The following is a 15,521-nucleotide window of genomic DNA, read 5'->3' as shown; positions in this document are numbered from 1 at the left end:
GCCCAAGCAACTGGAAACCTGCGCTGGCGACAGAAAAGCTGGCGCCCAGCAGTGCGAACAGCAGCCAGCAGCTTCGAGGAGTGCTGCCTAGAGCGACTTCCGAAAGCCAGGGAGAGGAGGAAGGCCGCCGCCCAGAACCCTCCAGCGATGACCTTCATCTGCCCCCAATGCCCCTGAGTTTGCGATCCATGAATTGGACTTGTGAGCCATGTCAAAACTCACCAGAATTTGGACTGCACAACCCGCCATTGTCGTTCCCAACGGGCCACCACCACATATCAATTCCATGCGAGCTAATTTTATACCATAACACAAGTTTCTGGGTAATGATTTTGAATTCAGTAAGAGTAAATTTCAATTATCTGAATGGCTGTAACAAAGTGGTCACCTGTCGTTATGAGGTATTGAACGGACTCACTGTTTAGTCAAATTGCTGCTTTGGACTTTAACAAAGCATGTTATAATCCAGACAGATTGTGGCAGAATGGGGACACAGCTAATAGAGCTGCTGTCTCTCAACTCCAGAGAACTAAGTTGGCTCTTTCCCTTGGGTGCTGCCTGTATGGAATGCACATGATCTTCATGTGAACTCATGGGCTTCTTCCCACATTGCAAATATGTGTGAGTTGGTAGGTTAATTTGCCGCAGTAAATTGCATCTGGTATGCAGGTTTAGTTTAGTTTAGTTCAGAGATACAGCACGGAAACAGGCTCTTCGACCCACCGGGTCCATGCCGCCCAGTGATCCCTGCACATTAACATCATCCTACACCCACTAGGGACAATTTTTACATTTACCAAGCCAATTAACGTGCATACCTGTTCATCTTTGGAATGTGGGAGGAATCCGAAGATCTTGAAAAAAAACCCACGCAGGTCATGGGGAGAACGTACAGACTCCATACAGACAGCACCCGTTGTCAGGTTCGAACCCAGGTCTCCGGCGCTGCATTCGCTGTAAGGCAGCAACTCTACCGCTGCGCCACCATGACCACCCTCAAAAGGAGAGAGCAGGCATCTGGATTTGAACTAGAGATCTCTAATCTGCTGTCAAATGCTCCACCGCTAAGCTATGCCTCCTCATTAATCTGAGCTATACCCGACATAAATACCCCATATAACAGGTGAATGGTAGAATCTAAGGGGGTCGATTGCAATAAGTTTAGTTTAGTTTAGTCTCGTATAGTTTATTGTCACGTGTACCGAGGTACAGTGAAAGGCTTAGTTGTGTGCTATCCAGTCAGCGGAAAGACAATACATGATGGGTGAATACCAGACAGGGTCAATATAACATTACCATCAATGCGTTGTTGAGGATGGATGCAGAACTGATGACTTGATGACACTGTAGGTGACCCCGGCATTACATTCAGGTAATGGACATTTGCCCTCACAAAATTCACAAATTGCTCCCCAAAACTTTGAGATATCAAATAAAATTTGCTCGCCTGGAACTTTTGTGAAAGAAAGTAAATAAATAAACACAATTTATTTTTGAAGTCATATTTTTTATTTCAGGTGCTGAATACAGGACTTTGAGTTGATTGTCATACGGGCAGTTTTATAGGAACACAACTACTGGTAATGCATGGATCATCTGTACAAATCTATCAATGAATGAATGAATAAGTTTATTGGCCAAGTATTCACATACAAGGAATTTGCCTAGGTGCTACGCCCACAAGTGACAACATGACATACAGTGACAGTTAGGAATGATACATAAAACATTAACCATTAATAATAAAACATTATTGATTAAACATGTGCATTAAAGAAAATTCCAGAGTAAAAGGAGGCTACAGATTTTTGGTTATTGAGTAGAGCTACTACTCGTGGAAAAAAGCTGTTTTTATGTCTGGCTGTGGCAGCTTTGACTGTGATTCAAAGAGTTTTTGGCCAAGGTGAGAGGGGTCAGAGATGAACTTACACGCTCATTTTCTGGCCCTTGCAGTGTACTTTTCGTCAATGGAGGGAAGGTTGCAGCCAACAACCTTCTCAGCAAATCGGACGATTCGCTGCAGCCTCTGGATGACGTGCTTGGTGGCTGAGCCAAACCAGACCATGATGGAGAAGGTGAGGAGAGACTCTATGATGGCCGTATAGAATTGGACCATCATTGCCTGTGACAGATTGTGCTTCCTCAGCTGCTGCAGGAAGTACATCCTCTATTGTGCCTTTTTGACTGTGGAATTGATGGTAGCCCCCCACTTAAGGTCCTTGGAGATGATGGTTCCCAGGAACTTAAAAGACGTCACAGATGTGACTGTGGTGTCGTTGATGGTGAGTGGGGTCAGGGGAAGGGGAGCTCTCCTAAAGCCTACTATCAATTCCACTTTCTTAAGAGCATTGAGCTCCAGATTGTTGCGATGGCACCAGGATGCCAGCTGTGTCACTTCCTGTCTGTAGGCAGATTCCTCCCCTTCCTGGATGAGTCCAAGCAAGGTTGTGTCATCCGCAAACTTGAGAAGCTTGACAGAGGAGTCAGTGGAGGTACGGTCATTGGTGTAGAGAGAGTAGAGGCGAGGAGAGAATACGTAGCCTTGTGGTGCTCCTATGCTGAGGGTCTGTTGGTTCGAGGTGTGTTATCCCAGCCTCACATGCTGCTTCCTGTCTGTCAGAAAGTTGGTGATCCAACGACAGAGGGGTTCATGCACAGTCAACTCGGAAAGTTTGTAGTGTAGTAGCTCTGGCACAATGGTGTTGAATGCAGAGCAAAAATCAACAAACAGGATCCTCGCATAGGTCCCCTGGTGAGGTGATGTAGGATGAAGATGAAGATTTTTTTTAATGATACTGCCTGTAAGGAAAATTCATTTTGTTGTCTCAAATTGAGACAATGACAATAAATTGAATACAATACAATACAATACAATACAATACAAGTGCAGCCCCAGGTTGACTGCATCATTCACAGATCTATTGGCTCGATATGCAAACTGCAGAGGTCCAGTAGGTGGTTCATGATATTTTTCAGCTTGGCCAGCACAAGTCTTTCATAGGTCTTCATGACTACAGAGGTCAGTGCGACAGATCTGTAGTCATTAAGACCAGTAATCCTTGCCTTTTTGGGTAAAGGGACTATAGTGGAGACTTTGAAGCAGACAGGGAGGATACAGGTTTGTAGGGACTGGTTGAAAATGTCTATGTAGACTAGTGCCAGTTGTTCGGCACAGAGCTTGCGAGTAGATGGGGAAACATTGTCTGGTCCTGGAGAATTCCGGCTTTTCTTTCTTCTGAACAGCCGCCCCGTCTCTTCTATTTGTATTGTTAATGATGGAGAATTGATGTTGTGTGTCACAGAGGGATGGGTAAATGGGTGTTAAGTGGTGATTGGACAGGGGTGGGTTGGAAAGGGTCCAGTCTTTTCAGACTGGAGTCTTGCTTTAAGTATGTGTGAAGTGGTGAATGGGAAGGAGTGGGTGTAGAAGGGTCCAGTCTTTGCAGACTGGGGTCAGGCTGTGAGTGGGTGTGAAGTGTTGGTTGGGGTTAGGAAAGGGTCCAGTCTTTTCAGACTAGAGTCTTGCTTTAAGTATTTAAGAAAGAACTGCAGATGCTGGAAAATCGAAGGTAGACAAATATGCTGGAGAAACTCAGCGGGTGAAGCAGCATCTGCGGAGCCAAGAAAATAGGCAACATTTCAGGTCCGAAACTTTGCCTATTTCCTTCGCTCCGTAGATGCGGCCTCACCCGCTGAGTTTCTCCAGCATTTTTGTCTACCTTCTTACTTTAAGTAGGTGTGAAGTGGTGAATGGAGAGGAGTGGGTGTTGAAGGGTCCAGTCTTTGCAGACTGAGGTCTGGCTGTGTTTGTTGGGGGAGGGGGGGATAGGGTACCAGGGTTACATTTCTGCTTGTCAAACCTGCAGTAGAACTCATTTAGGTCATTGGTCAGCCGATGATACTACTGAACAACTGAACAACACTAGATATATGTAACAAAATCCATGCACTGCTTTTTTTGGATATATTTTGTATGAATAAAGTTTGTTTTCTGAATAAATAAAAGTGGAACTCCAAACTCCAGTTAATTATCTCTCTTTACCTCAGACATTGTAAAAATATATTATCGTGTCAAGATTTGTATTAGTTTGTGTAGACTACCCTTATTAATCCATGCCATTTTTAATCTCCACTACACATATGTGCATGTAACCCTTTACATGGTATTACGGTACTACACAGCTTTACACTAGCAAGGTCAGTCAGGTCTCTTTCTCTCTCTCTCTGCCAGCGAAGTTAGATGAGAATGTCTGGCTGTTTGAATGTTCCTGTTTGCATGTGGAATAAAGATTGAACTTCACTATGTGTGTTGATGTGGATCATTAATAAACAGTTTGACTCCACAAGGTGTTGGCGGCTTCAAGAGTTTAGTTGAATTTCTCAGTGTCTGCAGAGTGAGGCATGACAGGAGCTGAGGAACATTACCTTGATTTCAAAACTTCTGCAGGGATCTACAGAGTCACTGCCTCAAAAAGGCAGCAGTATCATCAGAGACCCACACCACCCTGGCCACACACTACTATCATCAGGAAGAAGGTACAGGAGTCTGAAAATGTCCATTTCCATGTCTGTATATATATATATATATATATATATCCCTTTGATTGTGAGGAGTATGTGATGGAATGAGCAGTGTTACGAAGTCCTTAGGATGTTGCCAGGACTTGAGGGCCTGTGCTATAAGGAGAGGCTGGGTAGGCTAGGACTTATTTATAAAGTCAAGTCATAAGTGATAGGAGTAGAATTAGGCCATTCGGCTCATCAAGTCTATTCCGCCATACTGTATTGTCACCTTGTCATGGTGGAGAAGCTTGTGTGGCCCATCAAGTCTATTCCGCCATAATGTAGTGTCACCTTGTCGTGGTGGAGCAGCTTGTGTGAACCTGAGATCCTGAGAGCAATGCCGTCTGGAGCTATGCTCCTGGTAGGGCCACCCATGGCGTTAAGGTCAAGGGGAAGATCTCTGACAAAGAGCAATCCAAGCAAGAACTCAACAGTGGAACAGGCGGAGGATGATAGCTGACCTTAGTGGAGCGTCACAACGGCTGGGAAGGCGGATGAAGGCTGCAGCAGAAAAGGTTCTCCGGTCTTCTTTACTCCATGTCACTGGATCCAGTCCCAGATCTGTCAAGGATCATGGGGTGGCTGTCTGTGCACCAGTCTCCCAACGTTAAACAAAGTCACGCGCAGACGTCCTCCGTAAAGGGAATAACACCCTGGAGACACCCATGGTCAGCCATGACCGAAGGGGACCTAAGAAGAAGAACAAAAAGATATATACAGATATACAGATATACAGTATATATATATATATATATATATATATATAGATATACAGTATACACACATGGAACTGTACGTTACAGTATATATATCTCTATATTATTAAAAAGTAAGATCTTGACCACGTCCTGTTTTTCTGTTTCATGGTTTTTGAAAAAACGCTGCCACTTACAGCTGTGATTTTTGGCCATCTTACTCAGAGTCCTCCTCCGCTGCGCAGGACAAGATGATTTTTCCCATCGATGAAAAATAAAAGAGTTATTAATGTTTAAAAAATGTTGACATTCTCTCTGCTGCCCCTGCTGGTGGGAAGGGGGGGACTATGAAACCCAGAAGTGTTGTGCCTCACTCAGTCTCTGGAAGATGGACAAAGCGAGAGGGTCATGTCTCTCTGAGTTGTGAATAACACTGAACAATGTCTACTCAACTGTGAGTGCCCGTAATGTGGTTTGAAAATGAAAATGTGGTTGCTTTGAAATACTGCACTGCAAATGGTTGTTGGTGGAGGTGGTAACTGCTTTGAAATGCTGCACTGCAAATGGTTGTTGGTGCTGGTAACTGCTTTGAAATGCTGCACTGCAAATGGTTGTTGGTGGTGGCAACTGCTTTGAAAGGCTGCACTGCAAATGGTTGTTGGTGGTGGTAACTGCTTTGAAATGCTGCACTGCAAATGGTTGTTGGTGGTGGTAAATGCTTTGAAATGCTGTACTGCAATTGATTGTCAGTGGTGGTAACTGCTTTGAAATGCTGCGCTGCTTTGAAATGTTGCACTCCAAATGGTTATTGGTGGTGATAACTGCTTCGAAATGCTGCACTGCACATGGTTGTTGTTGGTGGTAACTGCTTTGAAATGCTGCACTGCAAATGTTTGTTGGTTGTGGTAACTGCTTTGAAATGCTGCAGTCTTAGCTATATCTTCTGTTCTGTATTTAAAAGGTCTATGGCCCTATATGATCCAGGCTCCTCAAAGTTTTTATCTTTTTTTGGAATCAATGTAATAGTTGATTTGGCATGGGTTTGTGGTAAAGTCTGTCTTTAAATGCTTGAATATAAAGGGCGCATAAGCATGGGGAAATTGAATAATTGAATGTTTTTATAAAATTCATTGCTAAACCCATCTGGACATGGCGTTTTTCCACTTTTCAGTGATTTGATAGTCTCTACAATGTCTTTTGTTGTTATCTCTGCACCTAATTCGTCCTATTCCTCCTCATTAAGGGATGGGAGATTGCAATTCTCAAGAAAACATTTCATCTTTGCAGGGTCGGCTGTTGTTTTTGATGATTATAGTGTTTGATAGAATTTTAAGAATCTTTCATTAATATCTTTAGGCAATGTAAGCAACTCTCCTTTTTATCATCTAATGTTTTGAATAGTGTGATCCTTCTCTGATTTACGGAGTTGATGTGCCAGTAGTTTGTGTGGTTTGTCACCAAATTAAAAAGAATGTTTGCTCAGTATAGTGAAATACCCTAATACCCTTTTTCCAGAAAGGATCTGGTTTAATAGTAAGATTAAACGAGTACTTACCAGTATGAAGTTTGATCTGTATTTTATGAGGAGTTATGATGAGGGATTACGTGAAGACCCCAGCCCAGTGCGCAGGTGCGGCATACTTCGAAGCAGCGGTGTGAAATCACAGGATAGACACAATATTTGAAGTAAGATAGTAAAGATCATGAGATATCAGTTTATTAGTTTGATCTATATATTGAGGGTAGGAGCGGAGGGCACATAATCCCTCATCGTAACTCCTCATAAAATACAGATCAAACTTCATACTGGTAAGTACTCGTTTAATCTTACTATTTTACTTCGGAGTCACGTGAGTGATTCCGTGAAAACTTCAAAGGTCTGTGATTTCAAACCGTGTAACAGTTTTTATTTCACTCACTGCCGAAGTTTTTGAGGGAGGAAGTGTTATTGTAATCAACCAATGGATCTGCTTTCACAAGAAACAGAAAGGTATTTGTTAACAATAACAACATAAAGAGCTCCCATTGAGCTTAAATTAATATTGCAGTTTGTAATATTCTTTCTGCAATTAAATCAGGCTTATCAACGGTTTACAATAAAAAATGTTCTGAACGTTGTTCCCTTGACCATTCTGCCGTGTTGAGAATGTGGTCAACCGGGATGTCCATTCGTTCAGCCGCTGATATCAATGCTGCCCTAGTGGAATGGGATTAAAATGTATTATTATCTATTCCGGCAGCTTTCAGTACCTGTTTGAGCCACCTTGGAGTGGTTTGGCTCGTACCCCGTCTTGGGGTTTCTGTGGTTGACCCATAGGCTTTCCTCTCCCTCTAAGATTGTGGGTTGTGTCTATATATTGTAGTAGATGGGTCACCACACTCAACCTGGACTCTGGTGGGTAGGCCCGGAATCCCACCAGTGAATAGGGTGTTCCTGGTCCATATAACCATATAACAATTGCAGCACGGAAAACACAGGCCATCTCGACCCTACTAGTCCGTGCCGAACTCATAATCTCGCCTAGTCCCATATACCTGCGAGTTAGGTTTTATGGAGTGACTGGACTCTGTGAGCGTATACAAGAGCCATAAGCATGAGCGTTTTTAACATAGATTGAGCAAGACTGAGGGATCTGGCTGGTGCCATTCTCTGAGATATGTCAATATCACACCTATATCCCATACATGGGTATACCTGGGTTTTTGGGGCTTATTATTATAGTTGCCCTTCATAAGTTTATCTTCAGTGGATGGGATCCCATGCTCTGCTGTCCTGCTGTTTTAGATAAGCAGACAAGGCGCTCCATGCTGTATTTACGGCACTGTAACTCACCTTTTAGTCATGGTGTAGATGTTCCAGGAACTCCAATACGTCAGTGGTTGAATAGTTTGGTATGTTGGCAGTATTTTACCCATGTTAGCTCTTGGTGACTGTTCGCAGGGATGCCAACATGGTGGTAATGGTTCCTTTGGATAATCCCAGTCCCTGGTAAGGTCTATTCAAAACCTGCACCCAGGAGTTTGATGTTTTTCTGGCATGGGTGGCTTATGCCTGATACTGGGTTGAGTCAGCAACCATGGTCCACTAGGGAAATCCATAGGTGACTCGCCCACCATGTCGTGATGAACTGGGAACCATGGCTGTGTAGGCCGGTCGGGCACGTTCAATATCTCGGAGACAGATTCCATCTGTATTGCGAAGTGCCCGACTGATGAGGCAGAAGGGAGGAAGGCAAAGCAGAAATTCCCCCTTCCAGCATGTAGGCATCTATCGCTGCTGCCTCTGATCTGGTTCCTAAGTCACATACATAGGTTACTGGTGATTCCGTCTTGTGCAACCAAATTGATATCTGGCTTTCAAGCTGCTTAATACCTTTAGCAGATATTTTGGGTTTGACATCTATTCAATGTTATCATAAATTTTTACCCGTGACGTGGTGTCTCCCACTGTGTTCTAGCTTCCTAGGACATAGGCAGCTGATAGTTAAAATGTCTTTTGACACACCATTGCCAGATCTGTTTGACCAATTTGTTGCACAATAATGATTTTATGCTCCCCATATGGTTGATATAAACCACCACCATAGTATTATCAATCCGTAACCACATATGTGCTGCATTTGAAATGCATATGCTTTTTAGCCCAATAGGCGATCACCAATCCCAAGTAGTTGATGCCCGGTGTGTGTAGTAACGATGTTTCTGAATTGGTCCATCTGTTACCTGTGCTGGATATGGAGTTTAGTTGCTCCCCAGCCTAAAGTTCTGGCATCGGTTTTTAATAACCAAGTTGGGATTGGTGATGATAATAGGGCTGAAAACTATGCCAAATATATGTCTGCCCACCACTGTAATTGTGATATAGCTTCAGTGGGTACATTCATGATTTGATTATAGTGACCCAAGTACCTTGGCAAAGTAACAGTCATATGGATGGAATTGTTATTGAAGCCCAGATAATCCATGGTAGTTAACGGCTTCAATTCTGGTTTATCTGGGCGTGGGATGAACCTCAGAGGTTTAGGGAGCTGTTTCGTAGCTAGAACTGCTGCCACAGCTAATTCCTTTGTTTCCCCTAATATGAGGATATCATCCAATATATGCCATGATTATGCTTGTTTTCTTAATATTTTCATGGCCATTTTTAATATTTATAATAGTTTAGGGCTGAGGTTAGACCATTGGGAATGCTCTATACTCCCATTGTTGCCCTAACCGGGATATCCATTATCCAGGTAAAATTTTTTAGGTATCTATAATGATCCTAGTGTATGGGTATAAGATAGTTAGCATCTTCCATATCAATGCTCGCCATAGGTATCCTTTGGAGATCAGATGTCTGGCAGTGACAAAAAACCCGTCTCCATCTTAAAGTGTATATACTCAACAGATTTATTTAGTGATATTAGATCAATGATGATGCTACATTCACCATCTTTTGTAGTTTTGGTGAATATATTCAATACAAATTCCAATGGTTCATGTTTACTCCCATGATCCATTTAGTAATGAGCCTTTCTAGTTCAGCTTGACCTTCTCCTTCTTAGAGGGAGAAAATGCCCTTTGGGTGCATTGCTGAACTGGCGGTAATATGCCCAATTTGAATTCAAGTTTTTATCCACTAATACTGTTGAGTATATTTTAGTTATTTGTGACAGCACCCCATGCTTTATCAACAAGTGTAAATGCCCCCCCCCCCCCCCCACAGTTAGTAGAACACCCTTATTTAGTGTAAACTGAGAGGAACCAGACTACCTACCTCCATGTTTATTGTTTTTTCATGAAGGCTTAGTCTTGCTGGTATGCTGGTGCTGTCGGTGGGGCGGCGCATTTTCCCACGGCTCCGCTCTGGGCCCCTGTCTAAAAAGAACTTTGGGGGTAATGTGAAGCAGTCGCCAGGCTTTCACCAGTCCTTGTTCGAGATTGCTGGTGGATGCCGAGGGGTGCTGCCAGCTGGGTGTTGGATGCGATGTCCTGCTCGTTCCATGGCCTGCCCTCATGAGGCGCACAGGTTTAGCTGCCTCTCTTCCCGCAGCAGCGGTTTGCATAGCCCCGTATATTTGGGGTTGCGGGCAGGTCTTATATGCACAAATGTCAGTCGAGTATCCCAAATTTGGGAACATCTTAGGCGTCAGCACACTCGTAGTGCAACGGGATAGTCTCATCCTGGGAGAACCACCTAGGTGATCATGGCGTCTCGCCTGCCAGGTGAGTATGATCCGTGGAAAAAACGAGCAAAGGTGGTGACATCTTGACCCTCTGTTAGGAGCGTCAAAGTTCGCTGCTTTTAGCTCTTGTCTGCGAGTCTGCTGACCCAGCTGCCTGCGGATTTGCCTCTAGAAAGGCCTACTCCTGCAGGGCTTTGTTTGGGAAGATGGTCGCGTGGAGGAGCCATGTAGTGGCCCACGACACCCAGTAGCTCTTCCTGATCGTGCTCCCCTGGCATACTGCTGTTCTCGTCCGCCTGCCCAGCGTTTAAGCCAGCCCAGCCCTGGCCTCCTTAGCTAGCCTCAAAATAGGGAGCAAAAGGGTGTGCTATAAATTGGAGGAGGCATAGCTCAAACTCCGCTGTTGCATCAATCCCTCGACAAGGGAGATGGCTAGTGACGTAGGTAGGTAGGAGTGTCAGCTCCCTTGGCATTCAGCCAGTGCCCCTTTTTTCCTGGAGGTTTTGAACTCCATGACCTCCTCTGGCTTGGGGAGACAGACATACTTATTTTTGCTGTCTCCAGCCTGTTCCAGTGTTGGAGGAAGTTGATTCCTGTAGAACCTGTAATTTTGGTAAGGTTTTTGTCTTACCTGTATTTAGAGGCTGCCTGCCGTTTTTCAGGCGGCATTGTAGCGGTTCCCGGGCGGCGATTCTCCTTGTCAGGAGTCTGCAGGGCTGCCGGTCGGGTTTTTAAATTTCCCTCCGGTCCGCTGCTGTTAACCAAACAGCTGTTCAGCGGACCGGCATCAGCGCAGCTCCCTGTCAGCGGTCCGCAGCGTGTGCGGTCCCGTTTGCGCCTATCCCCCTCCACTGTCGGCTCCTTCGCTGGAGTCGAACGGGGGCCGCTTCCTCTGCTGCTTTGCTCCCCCTGGAGCAAAAAACCACAAGGCCCGATTAAGGTAAGTACTTACCTCACGTTCCTTGGTTGCGGGAGCGCCCGACTCCCGCTGGCCGCGTTTGCACAGCTGTGCGATTATGTCGCACCTGCGCACTGGGCTGGGGTCTTCACGGAATCACTCACGTGACTCCGAAGTAAAATTTAAATTTTAATGCGGCTATCTCATTATGTTTTGCAGTGGTTGGGCCAATCGCATTTTCTGAGTCAAGCTGTTGTATCTGTTTTTCTAATTCTAATTGTTCCATCCTGTTTTTATTGTTTTGAAAAGCTTGGCAAGAGATAATACAGCCTCTGATATAGGCCTTGAAAGTTTCCCACAACAACACTGCAGGAATACGAGGTGTGTCGTTTGTCTCAAAGAATATTTTCATCTGTAGCTTCAGATAGTCACAACAACTTGCCTCAGTTAGTATTTGTGGGTTGAATCTTCAGAACACTTTTTTATTATACATTCCTTCCAATTTTAAGGAGAAAGTTAACGGACAATGATCCGAAATGATATTATGGTGATATTTAGGGTTATAGGTGAAAGGGATAAGTTTTGCATCAACCAGGAAATAATCAATTTGTGTATACATTTTGTGAACACCTGAATAAAAAGAGTATTCTCTTCCAGATAGGTTGGCAATCCTCCATACATTGGTTATGTTTGTATTATTTAAATACATATTTATAATTTCACTCGATTTTGATTTTGGAGTACTTTTCCTTTGAAACATAGAAACATAGAAAGTAGGTGCAGGTGCAGCCTGCACCGCCATTCAATATGATCAACCAACTCAGCATCATGTACCTGCCTTCTCTCCATACCCCCTGATCCCTTTAGCCACAAGGGCCACATCTAACTCCCACTTAAATATAGCCAATGAACTGGCCTCAACTACCTTCCATGGCAGAGAATTCCACAGATTCACCACTCTCTGTGTGAAAAATGTTTTCCTCATCTCGGTCCCAAAAGATTTCCCCCTTATCCTTAAACTGTGACCCCTTGTTCTGGACTTCCTCATCATCGGGAACAATCTTCCTGCATCTAGCCTGTCCAACCCCTTAAGAATTTTGTAAGCTTCTATAAGATCCCACCTCAATATTCTACATTCTAGAGAGTACAAGCCGAGTCTATCCAGTCTTTCTTCATATGAAAGTCCTAACATCCCAGGAATCAGTCTGGTGAACCTTCTCTGTACTCCCTCTATGGCAAGAATGTCTTTCCTCAGATTAGGAGACCAAAACTGTACACAGTACTCCAGGTGTGGTCTCACCAAGACCCTGTACAACTGCAGCAAAACCTCCCTGCTCCTATACTCAAATTCTTTTGCTATGAATGCTAACATACCATTCGCTTTCTTCACTGCCTGCTACACCTGCATGCCTACTTTGACGTGAAGATTTATCCAAGTATTGATCTAGTACACAATTTAGGTCTCCTCCAATTATCAGATTCTGCTGGCAGGAGTCTGAGATTATATTAAATATTTTATTAAAGAATTGGGGATTATCGAAATTAGGAGCATAAATATTCACCATAGTCAGTGTAGTTGAGTGTAATTCCCCAGATATTATAATGTACCTGCCTTCCTTATCAGCTATAGTGGATTTGTGTTTGAATGGTATACCTTTGCGAATTAGAATAGCTGTTCTTCATGCTTTGGAAGAAAAAGTAGAATGATATAATTGACCAATCCAGCTACCCTTCAGCCTGTTGTGAGCTCCATTTTTGAGATGCGTCTCCTGTGGAAATATTATATCAGTATTAATAGATTTTAAATGGGCTAGTACTTTGCCCATTTTAATTGGCTCTTTAACGCCCCTAACGTTCCAACTACAAAATGTAATTCCTCCAATTTTCCTAGCAACATCGTCTTGCATTTTAAAACTTACATGGTTTCCTTTGATTCAAATGGCCCAACATATGAATTGAAATATTTCCTTTAATTGCTGGATGGGTGAGCCCTGTCCCATTTTCCTCTATCCCCCAGAGATATCACCCAGAAAAATGTGCATAAAAAAAAAAATTAAGATATTTAGTAAAAAAGGTAGAACGTGAAAAAGAAAAACAACGGAAATTGCAGCATATAGAAATGCTGCTGGTGAATACCACCCAACGGTGGTTTTGTTAGTGATAACTTCCGTAGATAATATTAAGTAACGCCGCTCCTTAAGGAATTAATAATAACTAAATAGAACAGACCCCAAAAATCAGTATTTAAATCCGTCAGGGAATCAGCATTCCCAAGAGGTTAAATATCTTAATATGTAATTAAGTAGTTGAATATTTAATAATTAGACTAATATATGGCACTTATTACATAACTTTCTATTAGTACTGTTATGACATATTAACCGGTTCAAAGTCAGTGAACTTATGGTAACTTATTGATTACGAATGTTGTTTCACACAGGCAAATCTCCCTCACTCTCTCCCTCCCCTCCTCTCCCTCTCACAACCTTTCCAAAACTTTCCAACTCAGCCTCTAAACTTTCCAAGACTTTCAAAAACTTACTAAACACTTCCCAACACTTTCCCAATCTGTCTCCCACAATTGTTCTATCTCCCCCTCTCTCTGCCCCTCTCCCTTTTCCCTATCCCTCCCTCTCTCCCTCTTCCCTTCCCTCTCTCCCAAAACTTTCCACAACTTCCTCTAACTTACTCTCACTTACATTTCCTCTCTCTACCTCTCCCTCCCTCTCCTTCTCTCTCTCTGCTTATCTACTCCTACCCCTCCCATTCTCTACGTCTCTCCCTCTCTCCCTGTCACTCAATCTCTCAAGTTCACTGTTTGACATATTAACCGACTCTGGGTCAGTACATTTAAAACAACATATTGATTATAACCACAGTATAAATGAATACAAAATAAATGAATTATAGATACAGTATAAACACAGTATAACCCTCTTGATTGGCATCATGACATAAACTCAGTTACACAGTTACTCATCCTTGACGGAACCCGCAGCATCTTGGGCAAACTTGAATGCTTTATCCGGATCGGTGAAAAAAAATTCAGTCGCATTATATGTAACTCGCAGATTGGCTGGATATAGTAGGCCAAATCTGAGGTCTGGTATATCTCTCAAAATAGCTCTTGACTTGGTGAAGAGTGCTCTTGACTTGACTTGGTGAAAATGTGCTTGGGTGCCGCAGTCTCCGGGGAGGAAGCGGCCGCTCCAGACATTCCAAGCTGCTGAGGAGTGTTCACCCGATGCCAGAGTTCCATCTTCTCGGCAAGAGGGCCTGTAACATCAGACTGGCTGCGGAGGCCACAAATAGTTCCCAACCTCACTTCACAGAGGAAGAGGACAACTTTCTGATGCCTTTCCCCACAGTGGAAAATGTTGATTCTGTTGTGGGGGGACGTTCATGTTGAATTCTATAATGTGTTGTGTCATTTTTATTTTTTAATCTTTTCTATGACAACATATTGTCAATAGACAATAGGCAATAGGTGCAGGAGCAAGCCATTTGGCTCTTCGAGCCAGCACCACCATTCAATGTGATCATAGCTGATCATCCCCAATTAGTACCCCGTTCCTGCCTTCTCCCAATATCCCCTGACTCCGCTATTTTTAAGAGCCCTATCTAGCTATCTCTTGAAAGCATGTACGGAATGTACAGCATGTATGGATGTACGGAAACTTAATTGTTTCTTCTATGTAAATCATTGTGGTTTCAACGCGAGTTGATGTAAATGTGCTATATAAATAAAATTTACTTGCTTACTTACTTACTTACTCTTTTCGTAATGACTTCAGCAGGAAAGTCTCTGAAGATTTGTATCTTTTCCCCTTCAAAAGTTAGGTTTCTGTTGTTGACAACTTTATTCATAATGTCTTCTAAAACATAGTAATGATGTGCCTTCAGAATCAACTGCCTTGGTTGAGCTGTGTTTCCTGACTGGGCTCTCAGAGCTATGTGAGCCCGGTCAAGTTTAGGTTTTTCATCCAAATTAAGTACATTTTGCAGTAATTGTGTCACAAAATCTCTATGTTCTTTGCCTTCTTTCACTCCAACAATCCTTAGGTTCTGGCGTTTAGAACGCCCTTCCAAATCAAGACATTTTTCTGTCACTTTGGCAAGTAGCCCAGAAATACGCTCCAGCTCAGCCATCAGCCTGTGTGTTGTCTCAGCATAGACTCCAATTCCCGAATAGCCTTG

This window comes from Leucoraja erinacea, chromosome 4 (genome assembly GCF_028641065.1).
Source record: "Leucoraja erinacea ecotype New England chromosome 4, Leri_hhj_1, whole genome shotgun sequence".
Taxonomy (NCBI): domain Eukaryota; kingdom Metazoa; phylum Chordata; class Chondrichthyes; order Rajiformes; family Rajidae; genus Leucoraja; species Leucoraja erinaceus.
Note: the sequence above shows the minus strand (reverse complement) of the source record.